This window comes from Musca autumnalis, unplaced genomic scaffold (genome assembly GCF_047663935.1).
Source record: "Musca autumnalis isolate F117 unplaced genomic scaffold, ASM4766393v1 scaffold_5, whole genome shotgun sequence".
Lineage (NCBI taxonomy): Eukaryota > Metazoa > Arthropoda > Insecta > Diptera > Muscidae > Musca > Musca autumnalis.
In genome coordinates, this window is record NW_027412088.1 from 168,228,639 (window position 1) to 168,246,887 (window position 18,249).

General features: G+C 34.5%; 1 protein-coding gene across 8 annotated transcripts in view; it reads left to right on the forward strand.

Annotated features, from left to right (window-relative positions):
- Positions 1 to 18,249, forward strand: part of ocm (over compensating males) — a 32,577-nt gene that overhangs the window by 925 nt on the left and 13,403 nt on the right. The window contains exons 1-2 of one of the 8 annotated variants that reach the window (XM_073956825.1): positions 17,523 to 17,824; positions 17,883 to 18,168. The exons of 1 other annotated variant lie outside the window; for it this stretch is intronic. The gene's annotated coding sequence lies outside the window, so the exon portion shown is untranslated. Of the gene's footprint in view, positions 1 to 7,890; positions 7,971 to 12,407; positions 13,106 to 13,261; positions 13,622 to 17,522; positions 17,825 to 17,882; positions 18,169 to 18,249 lie in introns of those variants that run through there. 6 more of the 8 variants (XM_073956828.1, XM_073956823.1, XM_073956826.1 and 3 more) reach the window with 6 other exon arrangements.

Below are 18,249 nucleotides of genomic sequence, written 5' to 3' on the forward strand. Positions count from 1 at the left end.
TCTAATAAAATAATAAGGGCAACATAGATCGAATTTTTCTTTATTCTTTTATAAGAGATGACGCCCAACTTTAATGGAACGTTGGATGTGTTTACGGCTTAATCGTTAAATACCGAATGGAAAAAATAAAAGTATGGAAAAATTTTGGGAATTATGAACGGATTTTATTTTCAATTGAACTACTTTTGGTCCAATGGGAAATTTACTATAGGTCTGTTCCTTTACTTTTTAAAATGATATAGTCGAAACACATCCAACGTTTCAATAAAGTTGGTCATAATTTCTGATAAAAGAGCAAGGGCAACAAAGATCGATTTTTTCTTTGTTATTTTATCAGAAATGGGGCTCAACTTTATTAAAACGTTGATAGTGTTTACATCTTTATAGTGGTAAAAAATTGTATGTTATGCCAACTGACATTTGCGAAGAAAAATACATTAAAAAACAATAAGAAAAGGTTGATTTGTGAAATATAACAAATTAAAAAAAAAAAAAAAAATTTACAAAAAGTAAAAGTAACTCATGTGCCAGACACTGAAAATAACTAATGAAAATATTTTAGCTTTTAGGAGAGAGCGGAGGTGAAGGAGCTCTCTTTCTGTCTTCTTACCCATAAGCTCAAAACATTTTCATGAAAATTTTCATAGTCAGGCACCAGACTAAAGCAATTTGTGCGTTCCATGGTACAATTACTTAGGTAGAAACATCGGGGAATTGCTACAACAAAGCACCTTTTTTTGTAATGTAAACTGTCAAAATTTTCGCCAAATGGTTTCTTGTAGTCTCTTTTTATCGCTTGTGTTTGTACAGTGGAGTGAACACATGCTATCTCTTACTTACCGAATCATATGGTTTTTTGTTTTGATTTTTCATAGCGAATTCCTAGTTTTTTGACGTTTTAGATTCGATCAGCTGGGCTGAGGCATCTACCTAAGTAATTTTACCGTGGTGCGTTCATAAATTCAGTAAAATGACATGTCTTATTTTTTGACAATGTCAGTGTTGCCAAACGATTCGAATTCAAATTCGTTCGAATCACTACCGAACTGATGTTATGCTTGGTTTACATTTACGAAATCCACTCGATTTCAACTGTCAATTCCATTGGTTAAACGTCAAATGAAATCCAATGGATTTCGGATGAGATTTCGTTTGACGTTTGAGCAATGGAATTGACAGTTGAAATCGAGTGGATTTCTCAAATGTAAACCTAGCATTATTGTAGGACATTTTTGTTTGTTTGAAAACGCAAATGAATCAAATATTTTTCAATAAAACAGAAGTTTGCTAGTAATTCGAACGAATCAGAATTTAAATTGAGTGCGGCATTACAACAACCACATGAAAATTTCAAGAAAAAACTTGACATCACTTAAATTTGTTCATATGGTTATTGTTTTTGACGCTTATGGGCCAAATACATACGGTTCGTTGTGTGACGAGTTGCGCGTTACAGACAACAACCACATGGGAAATGTGTATTTGATGCCTAGTTTGTTCTTGAAGTTTTCATGTGGTTGTTGTAACGCAACAAGCTCAACGCGCCGTATGTGCAGCGGCCTTTAAAACGAAACTCAACGGACCGAATGCGTTTGTTCATTTAAATACCCCGGAACATATAGTACGTTTATATTTATGAAATCGAGTGGATTTCAACTGTCAATTCCTTTGCGTATACGTCACATGATTTTTGATTTGATTTTTGACATCAGTGAGTCCTAATTTCCCTAAAAGAGTGCTTTGTTTTTAAAAAATAAATAAGAAATTTGTCTCGGTACGAATGGGTTAAGCAAGAATGACATGCTTCTTATGTGCCGAGGCTTTAAGGTCTTTTGTATTGTACTGTAGAGCAAACGAACAACATCCAGTAATGATTTGTACATAGTGCTTAATAACCCGTTTATATATAACCGGATTTAACAAACCGACTGGGTTTAAATGTCAATTCCCTTGCTTATATTTTAAACAAATCCTCTCAAGGAAGGTTAACCCTGCAAAAAGCTCTAATATAAACAGCATATTACTTTATTTACTTTTTGTAAAGTTCGTAATTTTATTAATTTCTTATATCTTTTATGTACCATTATTGTGTTATTCGCAAATGACAGTTGGCATAACAGTACTAAATAAATGCCAATCTCAACGCAACATAAATCATAATGCCGTAAACACATCCACGTTCAGTAAATTTGGGCGTCATTTCTGATAAAAAAATAAAATAGTTGCCTTTCCCTTGCTTAAATTTGGCTGACTTCCGTATCGTCAGTTGCGTTTGGCAAATGTGTGAAGTATTAGCTCTGTTCCTTTACGTGCAAGAATCTTCAAGTTTTACAACATTTTACTCGAAAAGCGTTCCTTTACTTCAGACACCATACAATTCATATGGGAACAGTTTACAACTTTTACTACTTTTGCCGGTTTTACCATTTTCAAAAGTAAAGAAACAGACCAATTATGTTTCTTAACGCCTTTGTACTTAACAACTGCGAAGCTACGTGTTTCCAAACGTCAAAATTGCGCATTTTTAACGCAGGTAAAAAACAAACATATATCATTTTTATTTCTGATGCATTTATTTGCATTTTCGAGGAACAATCTTTGAGTGTACAACTGAAATATTTGGACGAAGTTTAAATAACACACAACAACTGACGATACGGAAGTCAGCCATTTTCCTTATTCTTTTATGAGAAATAACGTCCAACTTTACTGAAACGTTGGATGTACTTTCGACTTAAATCTAAACAAATCAGACACGATGCGCCGTGAGGCGTCTATGAATTAGATGATACTACATTTATGAATTTCATAAAATTACTTTAGTGTGTAACTAGATCTAAGAACACCTAATTTCATGAAATTTTTCAATGAAATGACTCTAGTGCGGGACTTGCCTTAACTCTTTTCCAAGTGAAACTACCTAATTGTTCTGTGCCAATTTACACAAATCATAACCACATTTATGACAGAGCTAATTACACTGTGATACAAAAGTGGACAAAATTTTTTTGCAGGATTTCTGATGCACAAATTCGGTTTTGTGGGAGTCCATAGAAGACGAGAATACCTTTGGTTTCTTTGGGTCACTTCGGGTTTTGATTTTATAACGGTAAATGTAGTGAAAAATGGGCTTTCTTGGATTTTCAAATTTAAACGGACATTACTTCTTTTTTCCACAACCGATTTGCACACACTTTTTTTCATCATAAAGGGGAAAGTAATGCCTTTCGAACAAGCCATAGATTTTTAAAATCGGTTAACAAGTGGCTAAGTAATAGTGGTTTAAGTGTGACAAAAACGCATTAAAAAACAGTAAAACATTTTTCCTTGTGCCCTAGGCTGCGTAAACGACACCTAACGGTACAATTATTTACTGTTAGCAAGTAGGAAATTTAGTTGGCTTTCCAAAATGGGAAAATCCAACGAAATCGGTTGAAAAATGAATGCGTTATTGCATTTTTTGTGTTTCAACTTTTTGGTTTTTTTCATATTTTCCTTTATAAAAGATGGGTATCTTAGCATGTATGATTCTAGTTGTGATTATCCTGCTTAACAATTACGCACAAGGTATCAATGTTTTATAAAGGAAAATATGAGAAAAAACCAAAAAGTTGCAACACAAAAAATGCCATAACGCATTCATTTTTCAACGGATTTTGTTGGTTTTTCCCATTTTGGAAAGCCAACTAAATTTCCTACATGCTATCTGTGAATAATTGTACTGTTAGGTGCCATTTACGCTGCCTGGAGCACAAGGAAAAACATTTTACTGTTTTTTAATGCGTTTTTGTCACACTTAAACCACTATTAATTAGCGATTTGTTAACCAATTTTAAAAATCTATGGCTTGTTCGAAAGGCATTACTCTCCCCTTTATAATGAAAAACAGTGTGTGCAAATTGGTTGTGGAAAAAAGAAGTAATGTCCGTTTAAAGTTGAAAATTCAAGAAAGCCCATTTTTCACTACATTTACCGTTATAAAATGAAAAACCGAAGTGACCCAAAGCAACCAAAGGTATTTTCGTATTCTGTGGACTCCCACAAAACCGAATTTATGCATTAGAACCCCTGCAAATTTTCACTGTAGCACTGTGTTATTGAAACGTAATGGCAACCTTGTAAATTAGACGAACCACATGAAAATGGAACATTAAAATTCTTCTACTCTGTTTCGAAGATAAGATTTAGAAATGTGCTTTTGATTAGGTTATGTTGGTGGCGATAGGTTTGTGTGTGTCCATGTGCGCTTTGGAGTAATGATTGTTTGATTGAGCCTCAGTCCGACATGATATATATAGTCATTTAATTTTTCAGTTGTTTATAGTATGTTCCCACGAGTTTGAATTACGTTGTTCGCCTGTCGAACGGCGTACACGAATTAACCCGTTTCCACTACACCATTCGTCATTCATAGTAACATGCTTCATTCTTTCTAACTTCTTGGACAAGAACAGTGTATGGGATTAAGAATGAAGCATCACATTTTTCCCTCTGCATCTATATAAAAGGTTTAGTTCATTAATTTTCATTCATCTTTTTCCTTTTTTCTGTAAATAGGGATGGCAAATTTGACATCTTTTCTGACATAGCATACGGCTTGTGTGAACGACACTTCAACGCCATTTAAAATAGTGTACCGGAGAAAGAGGCTGACTTCCGTATCGTCAGGTGCTTTGTAAATGACTGCAAATGTCTGAATTATTGTGTTTCATAACGCCTTAATACTTAACAAATGCGAAGCTATGTACTTCAAAACGTCACAAGTGCACATATCTAACGCAGATAAAAAACAAACATGTATCATTTTTATTTCTGATGCATTTGGTTGCATTTTAGAGGAACAATGTATGAGTGTACAACTTAAATATTTTGACGAAGTTTAATAATTGCAAATCATCTGACGATACTGAAGTCAGCCAGAGTGAAACAGCCCAATAGCGAAAATATGGGAAAATGCGGCTAGTATTATACTAACAGCCTGTTTCACTATGTCAAAGGAAAACGAAAGAAAAACTACTAAACTCGTATATGATTTTCAAAATTTTTAGGTGCTTCGAAGCAAAAACAAAATCAATATTACCATGAAAAGCAAAGTTTAATTGTTTTTCGTTCCCTTCATTTTCTTTCGACGTAGTGAAACAGGCCATAAGACCGCTGGAAATGCCATTTTCAGAGTTTCAAACCCACAAATGTTTAGACCGTTTACATTGTACTGAAGTTAGTAATATCAGTAGATAAAAATGTAAATTCCATTGCATATTTTTTAATATCGTTAATTGAATTGATGTCTTTTAAAGTTTCATAATAATTCACATTGAAAAATAATTCATAGTTGAAAAAGTAATTTAAAATATCATATTGAAAAGAGGGCGTCGACATACTCTTTCCATCTTGTTCAGTCGTTTGCTAAGACCTCTATACCCCGGTTACACTTAACCGGATTAACCCAGTGGGTTTGGGTTTCAAATGTCAATTCGATAGCGCAAAAGTTAAATAAATCCTAATGAAGTGGGTGAACCCGACAAAAAATAGTAGAGTAGTAGAGTAGAGGATTCTGTAACTCATTTTTGCTGTAACCGACAAAAATCGGTAAAATTAAATCGCAAAAAAATTTACCTTGAATTACACTAAATTATTGTTTCCTATTTGTTCTTTGAGGCATTGTTGATTATCATTAGAGGATTTTGTGGAATTCGAGTCTAAAATTATAAAAAATCAATAAATACAACACACACATTTTAAGCCAACATTCCAGTATACATACCTTCTGCGTTAATAGCAAGTTCAACCCTTTTGATACGTTTGTTGGGTGTAGAATAGTCCGAAATGTTAAGATGCTTTTGGTGAATATTCTAATGATGATTGAAATTAAGTAACGACATTGAGGTGAAATTAATTACATCCATGTAACAGTGGCAGTAATAGCAATTTATTTTTGTATGGAAAGGCTATTGTCTTACATTTTATGTCTTCTAAGGAAAAAGTTTCCTCTATTTCCGAAGGTTGTGAATCAACCAAAAATATGACTAAGGAAATCGAGTCGCATGGTTCATGTAAATTTTTTTGTATATTTATTAGCCTTCGGCCAATAAGTCTCCCCCATCATCTTGTGTAAACCCCTATATTCGCACTGGCGTTGCATATACAGTTTGTCAAGTAATTGTTTTCGAACCAAGAAAACTAACATTTTTCTATATTAATTTATGAAAAATGACTGATAATTGGGATAGAAATGTCGGGTTTTTGCAGAAAATAGTTGGTAGACTTATTAAAGACAAGATAGTATGTATAAATAAAAGATTGAACCACGTAGTCCAACAAAAATAACGAAAAACCATAACTACATATAATTCAAGCTGTCAAATAAATGTTTTCGAAATTTAATGGAGTTTCCAAAATAACCCATATTTTTGGTAAATTCTTGAAAATCATGACATTTTATGAATGTTATTCTTAAAAAGGGTTATCTACTAACAAGTATCAACAATATTAGGCATAAAATATCCCTTCTAGGAGGGTTACCATATGGACCAAGGGGGTATCAGGTCATATTACATGTAAAGAGGATCCTATAGGTCTTATACTGGGAATATCTGAAAACTAAGTCGTTTTATGAGTTGTTATAGTTCACCAGGATGGACTGCCATCAATTACAATAAATATTACCTGCAGAATAATTAGATCAGTGGGGTTGCCAGATCTATTAAAAGGTGCCAGGTTATATAAACAGTAAACGAGGCCACCTGGATCCATAACCAGGGCTTAAAATTTGTTTATTTAACTCAAATTGAATTAAGGGATAAGGGAGTTCTCCAACATAAACCAAAATATGACATAAAAGTACAAAAATTGCTTAGAAATGCATATATAAGATATTGTCAGTCTATGCTTATTTTTAATAGACCTCAGATTTCAACAATTTATAGTTTGTTCAGAAAAATTCTCTAAGTTTTTTTTTGCTTCCATGCTAACACTGAAGCATTATTTATCCATCAACAAAATTTTCCCGCTTAAAATTTACTACAGTAGTACTGCAGAGTAGGCGAAATGTGTCTAATAGATCGGAGTATGCATTTCTGAAAATTGTCGAAACTTTTACCCCATACATTTCTAAGCAATATTGGTCTCCTACTGCGATATTTCCGATGGTTTAGTGAAATGCCATTATCTCTTAATTAATTTTAAGTAAAAAAACAAACTTCGGTGCCCTGTTCTGGGGCCCAGGTGGCCTCGTTCACTGTTTATATAACCTGGTACATTTTAGTCGATCTGGAAACCCTTCTGATCTAATTATGCCGTAGGTAATATTTATTGTATTTGATGGCAGTCCATCATCGTGAACTAAAAAACTCATAAAACGCCTTAGTTTTCAGATATTCCCGGTATAAGACCTATATGACCCTGTTTACATGTAATATGACCTGATACTCCCTTGGTCTATATGGTAACCCTCCTAGCAGGGATATTCTATGCCTAATATTGTTGACACTTGTTAGTAGTTAACCCTTTTAAGAATAACATTCATAAAATGTCCTGATTTTTAAGAATTTACCAAAAATATGGGATATTTTGGAACTTCACTACATTTTGAAAACATTTATTTGACAACTTCCATTACATGTAGTTATTGGTTTCCTTACTTTTTGTTGGACGACGTGGGTTAATTTTTTATTTATTCATCCTATCCTGTCTTAAATAAGTCGGCCAACTATTTTTTGCAAAAAACCCGACATTTTTATCATAATTATCAGTCATTTTTCATAAATTAATACAGAAAAATGTTAGTATTCTTGGTTCGAAAACAATTACTTGACAAACTGTATATCACATGTTGTTTCGGAACTTGTTACTCAGAAAACTATTTTTAAATTTAACGATTTCCCCCATTAGGTCGAGTCCATCAGAGTCTTCCGGCACTGCAGCCTTTTCCTCGACGACTTTCCTATATATCTGTTGAGGAATTTTGGAAGGTATTTTTATAAACTTTTTGATTTTTTGCAAATAATTTTCGAATCAATAGACAGTTTCCTTTAAGTGAAGTAATCCTTGAACGTTATATGATACACTGTTCTCGCCAAATATAATTGCAAAATTTTCTAGGAAGGTATTAAGGATTCCAAATTGGAAATGCATTGTTTTGGACAACACAACATTCTATATGACCAATGCAAAAGTAAAAACTCATAATAAACATCTTCTTCCACTTCATCTTTCAATGCAATTAATCCGGTGTAGAGCAGAAATTGTCGTAGTTCTGTAGCCTTTCAGTTAGTAAGTTCCACCAGTGAACGTGGCTTGCGCGCAAATTCTTTTGTTATGAAACGTTGTAGATTTAAAAGCCTATTAGAAATATTGTTAGTTTGTTGTGCCTCAGTAATTAGTTTTTTGTTTATCAGTCTTAATAAAAATTTTCACATTACTCCAAGATCAATCAAATGCATAATATCCAGTGGCACTTGTGTAACCATTAAGACTTTGATATTTTCTAATGTCGCTCTCGTTAAATAACTGCTTTGATTAGAGTTGGGCAATCTCGTTCCTTTTACGGTTCGATCTTTCCGTTCCGTTCCGCAAAAGGAACTAGGTCGTTCAGTTAGTTCCATAGTTCCTTTTAGTACCAACCTTTATATGTATACCCACACTCATACTCGTTCACTTAGTTCATATCGTTCGTGCTTCTTCTTCATCAAAACAAAATAAAAATAAATTTTTTCGGCTTTCTTCATGGTAGTTTACAAATATTTAAAACAAATTTACAATTCGTTTTGTTAATTAAAAATACTTCAATTGCTTTTTTTTTAATTCGGCAAAGATCAGTTAAGAAGAAATGAAAAACGAAATGACACTATGAGATTTCTTATTTACTAATAGAAGACAGGGAGAGGAGAGAGAGACAACTGATGTTAAATGAACTGATGGAACTAACTGAAAGAGAAGAGCAAAAAGAATGGGAGAAAAACGAACGAGGGAGCAAAAGGAACTAGCGGAACCGCATAGTCGGACCTAGTACCGGTCGTTCCTTTTGTGGAGTAGTTCCTTTGAACTAGTTCGTTCCGGAACGACACAACTCTAGCTTTGATGCTTGCGATACTTTCGTAATCGAAAATCCTCACCTGTTATAGGTGTTCCCGTCGTTGTGCTATACGTAAGTACTCCGTCACACTTCCTAGCTATTTATACCCCGGTTACACTATTGAAGGTTAACCCACTGGGTCTAATAGATCCAGTGGGTTAATCTTTGCTGGTTACACTTAGCTTTTCGAGGATATAAACTGTCAGCTGATGTTTGTTTACGTATACATACAAAATAACTAATAAAGTCGTGTTTTACACTTTTACAATTTCTCGTATGAGATATGGTCCCCTCTTTGCTCATATTGGTATATTTTTCACACAGGGATACATTTTTGTATCATGGTATCAAGCGTACTTTTTGTTAAAAAAGTGTCTAATGTAAAAAAATAAATAATTTTATGATTTTCAAATAACTTTAGATTTATTAACTCCATAAAATCTCATGCGACCAATCGTAAACGTGTAAAACACGATTTTGGATTTTTTTGCACAAATACCGAATACAACACTATATTTTTGGTGGATTTGTGCCGGATTTAAAATAAACCCTGTCGTGAGAGGATTTAATTTTTGTATGGCAAATCTGGTCAGATTTGACCAGATTAAGCAATAAATCCTCATAAAGTGGGTTAACCCGGCAAAAAACTGTAGTGTAACCGCACTATTAAGTACATTTTGAACATCCATATCGAGAGGTATGAGACGGAGTACCCGCAATGAATGCTCTTGCTAGAGCATCACATAAAATTGACCTTATTTCAATGTTATGCAAAAAACCTTCTATTTCTAGACCATTGTCGATATAAAAGCTTAACTCTTGAATTAGTTTTTCCACGAACTTGTCGCAAGAAGATGGATTACTCTTCCCTAAAAAAACCCCGACTGAAAAAACAGGTTGACTTTTTATGTTTATTACTCTAATTAAAATGGGCCACAGCTGCTTCTTGGAACTTTTAAATAACGGCAAACCGTCAATGTTGATATCAATAATAATTTTATGGGGTATTTCAGTTACGGTAGACATTTTCCTTAAATGGAATACTATGCCTATATGAACCCCCGCACACATTTTCTATTTCTTGCCTTATAGGATGACTGAATTTATAGAATGGTGTTACTATCAAATTTTCGATTCTAATAATTTGTACGAGATGCTGAGAACAGTTCCGCGACACTCTATGTTGTATACTTCACTGTTTCAGCTTTTCACTAAGATCAGGACCTCTTTTCAAATTTCTCACAGACTATATCTTCAACTTATGTTTCACATTCTTGCTCGGATATATTAACATCATCAAAAGTAATCACATCAGCAAACGTAATCACAATAGGCTTTCTATGTACAAAGGTATATTTTAGAAAAACGTCGATTATTTTGCTATCCCTCAGTAATCTATAAAGTAGTCGATTGGCTACACGTTGCATTACCTGTGAGGTGGCCCAACTTATTAAGCAATTACTCTTAATTAGGAAACACATACATACATGTATATTGTCTATTTTACGTGCCAAGTGTGGGGGGTAAAATAGCTAGGGAGAACAGTAACTAGTTATGTAATTAAGAAAAAAGGGACAATTGACTTTTTTAGAACAAGTGGGATATTAAATATTTTTAACATTTTTCAAAACATTACACATACAAATGCCAACTTCAAATTGAAAAAGTCGGTCATACTTAGAAAAAAATTGTACTCAGCTGGAAGCACTGTCACTTACCACGGTTTTCAGTATCTTTCTGAAAATTTGGGTGGAGCTTCTGGAGGTGCAGACATAAAAGAACACTGATTTTACACTTTCTTTTCTCATATTCTGTGCAAGGAGTGAAGGGCATTGCGTCTTATTTATACGGTCCGTGATATCTTCATTGGATCCACTTCCAATTTTCGATCTCGTCTTCCACTTATTTACCCATCGAAGCCTTGGCCTTTCAAATTCTGCGTGTACCGCGGCCCGTATTTATACGCCTTTTTAGCGCGTTCATCATCGCTCATTCTTATGACATGGCCAGCCAACGAAATTGTTGTAGAAGTCTTTAACTACCACAAAATGAAAGGAGCCAACTTCCACAGTTGGTCCGAGTTCTATGGGCGTATTGCGCGTCTTTACCCTCAACTTTGTCTTTTGGCCGTTTGCAGCCACATTCTCTATCGACCTTCTTAAAGGTATCAGTTACTTCCTTCACTGATCTACTCATGATGTTAATTGGCCTGTTCATTTACTTTTGAAATTTGTAAAACCGGCAAAAGTAGTTAAAGTTGTAAACTGCTCACATATGAATTGTATGGTGTCAAAAGTAAAGGAACGCTTTTCGAGTAAAAAGTGGTAAAACTTGAGGATTCTTGCGCGTAAAGGAACAGAGCTAATATCGTCAGCGTAAACAAGTAATATGTGGCTACTGGTGTAAATTGAGCCAATTGTGTGCAACTGAAATATTTTGACGAAGTTTAAAAACCACAAAGCAACGATACGGAAGTCAGCCAAACTCTTTGGATAGGTTCTTATCCATTTTAACGGAGGACCTTGTACGAACGAGCTTTGCGGGGGTACCAAATTCAGACTTTCGAACGTAGGAGGCCGCTGGACGCTGCTTTATAATCGACAAAAAGATGACAGGTGTCGATCACTGGGTTTACTAAATCCAATACAGTGTAAACATGCTCTAAGTTTCCACACCCATGATGCATACGACTGAGTAATTTTATTTAATTTGGCTAACCAAACTCTTTAGTATGTTTTTTCAATCAAATTATTTTGCATAAAAGCACTCCACCCCGAAAATTATTCGTCTGTTTTCCAAAGAGCTTTGTCAACATTTTGGAGCTTGTAACAAATATTTTGTTTTATAAATGTACGGGTTTCTTCTGAAATAAAATCTCTAATGCCTTGGTCAGAATTGGTTGATTGTGTGTTTTACAAATAAAAACCATGGAAATATTTTGAACGGAAAATGATAGGAAAATATGTTCAATATTGTGTTTAAATAAAGCTCCTATTTTTAGTTTTGTGGAATAAATTTTATAAGATGCAAATATTGGGCGCTTTCAATTATATGAACCTTATTAGATTATGAATATCGTACATTTCAAAAATCATTTAGTTTCGGATAAATGGATTTCAAAATATTAATAAAACGTTTATAAAAACTTAAAAGATTTTTTTAATAAAATTGTTTATTATATAATCAAACATAACCTCAATCTATACACATGACTTGCAAAAATCATGTGTTTCAAAATGTCTACATCTACGGGGCAAGCAACAGCTGATGCCAATTTATCTATCACCACATGGAATGAAACACAGCAAAATATATTTAACACTCACACACACACACTCATCTACATTCAGCCAACAGTCCCGCATGTATACAAAAAATACCGGTCGCTATTCCACCACACAAACTCGCGCTCAAAAGGAATTCATTTGATGGCATTGTTTTGTTGCTTTCATTGATTTTACTTACCTCACCACACACATAAAAACAACTGATTTTTGTTATGACAGAGGGAACGACAGATAACTGAAACATATGTATATTAAACGTCAAACAACAAGCAAGTTTTGCGATCACACGGTTTGTGATTTTTCTATACTTTTCGCTATTGAATAAATGGAATATTAACGGTATTTTGTGTTACCTTTTGCGGTAAAATAGTCGGAAAGGTTAATACTACAATATGTCACTGAAAATAATGTGAAATATTAAGTGGAAATGTGAATAAAATGTGATAGAATTCCAAGCATAACTTTATGTTATTGGAGAGTGGAATACACACACATACCACACTTCACGCACGCCACTTACAAAGTGGGTGTTTGGTTTTGTTGTTGGTTTCATCGTATTTGTCGTTTGTCGCCGCCTTCGTTGATACTCATGTTCGCTATCATATAATTTGTTGTGCTTCCTTTTATTTTTTTTTTATTTTCAAACAAATCTATTGGCATTTTCTTCTTCTTCGAGTGAATCAATAAATTAAAGAATTATGGGGATAAAGTGAATGAATAAGTGTCAATGTGTTAAGAAAGAAAGGTAAAGAATGAGTTAAAATTCTTCTTTTAATGGAAGATAGTGATTTTTCTTTTTAATTTGAAATGTAAAAAATTGCAAGTGTTGAACATGTTGAAAGAAGAGTACTAAAGAATTTCTTCAATATCGCATTGTGGTGTGTATCTATAACTAGAGTAGACATTAAGGGTTGCCGTATGTCTTCAATGTGTTTTACTTAACGGTATATAGAAATTTTGAATGAAATAAGTGTAGTGAAATTAAAAAAAGGGTGTATGTCAAATTTATAAAGAAAAAATTGCAAAAATTGTACAATTCTAGAACAGAGAAACATTGCACAATGTAATTGATATTAGAACATTCCGTATAAAAAACATTTTTATGAAAGCTTTACAAAAATGGCTTTGAAGATTTTTGCACGTAAAAGAACAATCCTTGGGCCTAATTAAGACATACGATTCGATCGATACGATATGATTTGTTCGTGAATGAAAAATCAAACTATGAAAACCTATGAGTCCTTCAAAGAACATTAAGAAGGTAGATGACAAAAAATGCTTTTATTTAAAAAAAAAATATGGATGAAAAATTGTAAATATTTGTTGAAATCGTTGAACAATAGTTTGGATAATAATAATAATTCATGTGGTTGTTGTAACGTGACACTTAACGGACCTTATGTGCCGAGGCCATTAAGCCGAAATCACATTCATCGTTTGAAAAAATTTTGCGCCATTTCTGGCAAAAGAAAGAAAAATTCGTACTTGGCTGCAATGTTGGATGTGTTTCTGGTTTTATTTGCGTTGGTTGGTTGACAATAGCTTCGTTCCAGTACTTTTTTAATGGTAAAAGTGTCAAAAGAGAAAGCCGTCGAAAATGAGCTCCACATACACATTTTTCCAAAATGTACGGGAAGGAAAAAATGGCAGAAACGTCGAAAAAGCTTGAACAAATGCCAAAGTCGGCGTGTCAGCCAATCGGAAGCCGGCAAACATGTTGCACATTTTTGCTCGCTCAAATTTGTCGTGTAAAAAGTTTCTAAAGAGAGAGCCATTCAGCGCCATTTTTGTTCAAAGAGAAGTGAACATTTTGCAACTTTTTTGGCGTACGGGAACGCATTTCGGGGAAAAATGTTCAAAATGTGTTAAATGTGTAAAAACTTTTTAGTTCTGGCACGAAGCTAATGCGAACGTTAGCTAGCTCATTAGTGGGAATTTACAAATGTTGCTACTGTAATAATTTTTTAAGGCCTGGGTACATAAGCAGCCTTGACTGCTTGCTTCTGATAAAAGAATGGAAAAAGGGCAACCTAGTTCGAAAATTTACTCGGCCTTCTTTATTCTTTTATCAGAAACAAGCAAAGCAAGCTGGCGAGGCTTCCACTACTACGTACCACTTACACTTTTTGCATGTGCCTTAAGCCGAAAACGCGTCCAACGTTTCAGTAAAGTGTACCTTATTTCTGATAAAAATATAAAGATTCGATCTGTGTTGCCCTTGCTCTTTTATTATTTCTCATCAGTAGTGGAATTCTGTAACTCGTTTTTCGAGTTCCCGACAAATATAAGGTTATCTTACGTATTATCTCAGGAAGTATGGACTTGTCCCCGAAAAATTGCGTCGTCGCAAGTCGAAGGTCGTACTAGAGTGGTTTTATTGAAGCTATTAGGGATTCTTAAATCGAGTTGCCCTCTACAGCCACTTCATGATATTCTAGTATGGCCCTCGAGTGTGTCAAAAGGACTAAAGGCCTGCGCACATAAGCTGCTCTGCCTGATTGCCTTGCTTTCCTGCTTCATTTTTGACATAATAAAAATAAAAGAATAAAGAAGGCCGAGGAAATTTCGAACTGGGTTGCCCTTTTCTTTTTTATTCTTTTATCAGAAGTAAGCAAGGTAAGCAGGCAAGGCATCTTATGTACGCAGCCCTTAACAGGGCCCAGCAAGAATAACGGGGGTTATCATGAATGAAATTTCCCCGTGAGTTTTGTTTTTCCGCCGTTGCAACTTAAGGAAGAAAGTGAAAAAATTCTCGGGGAATTGCCGTTCATGATAACCCCCCAACATGTTGCCAAAAATTTCAAGACGATCCGAGTAGAGCTGTTAAAATGTAATTTTTCTAAATTTAGTCCATATTCAAACATCATCTATACCTGGAAGTAATATTATCATATGCAAAGCCTCCTGCTACACGGCGAAATAAATTTCTAAATTATGCGTTCTGAAGCCGAAAATACATCCAACGTTTCAGTAAAGTTGGGCGTCATTACTGATCAAAGAATAAAGAAAAATTCGATCTATATTGACCTAATATTGTGATACTTTAAAGCAAATCGGTTTAGCCGTGCGCTCCACCCAGAGAGACGGACATGGCTAAATCAAGTCCAAATTGTCTGAAACGGTTTTCGTGAAAACTAGTGGTCTAAAAAAATTATTTCGATTGAGTCACAAACCTCGCGGTTTGGTTTTATTGCTCCGCTTCATTTCTGACAGAATAAACATAAAAAGCAGGAAGAAGGCCGAGCCAATTTCCCTTTTTCCGTTTTCCGTTTTCCTCTTTAATCTTTTATGTTTATTATTTCAGAAATGACGAGAAGCAAGAAAGCCAGGTGGCGATGTTTCTTATGTACTAAAGCCTTATAGTTCAGTGGACGCCGGTTGTTTGTATGAACGATCTGCAAAAAAGTTATATTATCACTTTGTTTTAATGAAATAAATCATACGCAAACGAACTATGGTTCTGAACTAGTTCACTAATTAACTGCCTTAATTCAAATTAAATCGGGCATTATCCACATTCTTAATGCACAAAATCAAATTGAATTTAAAGGGCATTTAGATATTTCAATATGGCAATACCGTAGAAGAGAGTCCATATCATTGATGCTCAAAATAAAAAAGAGAGTAAAGTAGTGAGAGAATCACAAGAAAGTTTGCATCGGCATTCAGTGGTTGCTAGACCTGTGACCAGTAAACATGTGGCGGGTGTGTGCGGTTTTGTTCAGTGTCCCCACTAAAATTATTCGTATATCCATGCATATGTTTACTTGTCGGCTGCTCAGCGACTAGGGATAGGTAAGTCGACTTTCGGTTAATCGATTAATCGACTTTTTGCAGCCAAAAATCTAAAAATCGTAGTCGACATTTGTCTGGAGGGAAAATCGCATAATCGATTATCTTGTGTTCGATTTTCGAGTTTGCCCATAGATTGTGGACTTGGCGGTTTTACACTTTTGGCGGTTTTACAGTTTCAAAAGAAAATTCGAAAATCGACGAATAGTCGATTATAATCGATTTTCTGCGGTTATGAAAAAGTCGAAAGTCGAGTTTTAAGACAACTGAAATAATCGGCAGACTGAAAAATCGCATTTTAAGTTTTAGACCAAAATCGAAAAGTCGAAAAATCGATTATTGCTTTCCATTACCTATCCCTATCAGCGACGAGTGATTGTTATTCTCACATACGTTAACGTATGTGGATGATCTTGGCTGGTCCATATTCATATGAGGGAGAGAGCATATTCTTGCTCTGAGACACAAGGTAAACAAAATACAGGACAAACAACAACAAAACAGCAATCAGCTGTTTAGTAAATGCACATCTTAATGCAAATTAACGCTGCCGTCTGTCTAGGGTATTACCACAGTGAAAAGTGTGCATCTATGGATGTAGTGTGATCACTAGTTCAAGTACCGCTGAACTATATATTTTTCTATGAATTCACCATGGCACAATAATACAGGTACAACGGCAAAAACAGCTGATTATGACACTAGTTGTCAAAATGCATTATTCTGAATAAAATCACATACAACTGGTAAACAAGCAATTTCTAGCAACAACGCAGTATTGTGAACAAATTTGACGTTTGGTATGATTAATGGCACAATTATTGTTATTGATGTAACACCTTATTCCACCATGGAATTCACTAATGAACTTTGCAAGAAAAAAAAAACGGCTATGACAAATCGGTTTCCATCACAACAGATTAACTTCTGTGTGGTAATAAGTTCGATACACATCAGCTACATGCTAGTCATATTTCAGAATATTCCGTCTGTGAACAGTATTCTCTGTAAGTGGCAGCCTAATTTAGACTTGGCGATAAAATAATGTCATTTAATTCTCATTAATGTGAGAGCAGTTCCATCTTCTTTCAATGCTTTTGATAGTTATTTGTACTATTATTGTTCTGTTTATCTCACCAATTAACTTAAGCTGGAAACACATACAACGTTTGGGTAAAGTTTTGTGTCGTTTTGGCCGTTTTTACACAGTTGGGCATGATGCCGAAAAATTCAAATTCATTTGAAATATATGCCGATAAACGCTGGACTTTGGTATCGTCGTCGCCCTGTTGTTGTTGTTTTTTTCTCGACGCCCAACGCAAAACTTTAATCAAACGTTGTATCTGTTTTTAGCTTTAACCCGTTCATATTAACATTTCAGCCACTCATCTACATACATACAGATGTATTAATCTTGATCTTCATTCTCTACTTGACATATTTTATGGCTTCATTGGGCGACGTTTGTCTGGCAAAACCACCACGTGTTTTTCACATCTACCTGCCCACCACGTTTTGGGAATGTTGAAAAATGTTCCACATTGCAGATTTTGCAAACATGAATTTCTGCAACACGACAACCCTAACCCCGTGTTATGTGGAAATGAAACATTTTTTAGGTTATAATTGCATAAACTGCATTCGTTGTCCACACTGACGCTAAACACAAAAAGTATAAAATAAACGATATACTTGCCTTAAAATTAAAATCTTGAAGTAATTCTTGTTAGTTCCATGTATAATCAACCCGGTCACCTTTAAATATCATGGATTGATTAGGAAAAAATGTTATAGAAAATTATTCTTGCAAGCAATGAATGTCCTTTGACAACGTGATGTTTTGAGTAAATCGAGCGTGGTGTATTGCTACTTGGGAGAGAGCGTGTGAGAAAAAGTGTGAAAGGGTTGCCAATTTGTTAAATTTCTAGAGATTATATAATATGGGCGACCAACTTTAAAATGAAGCATTCTATCTATACTCATATGAGAAGACTAAAAGAAACAAAGTTTTAACTCGTAAGTTCAACGGAGGATTTTATGTATAAATTCATACATTCATAGTAGGATATATTAAACAAATATCCTATGGTTTTTTTT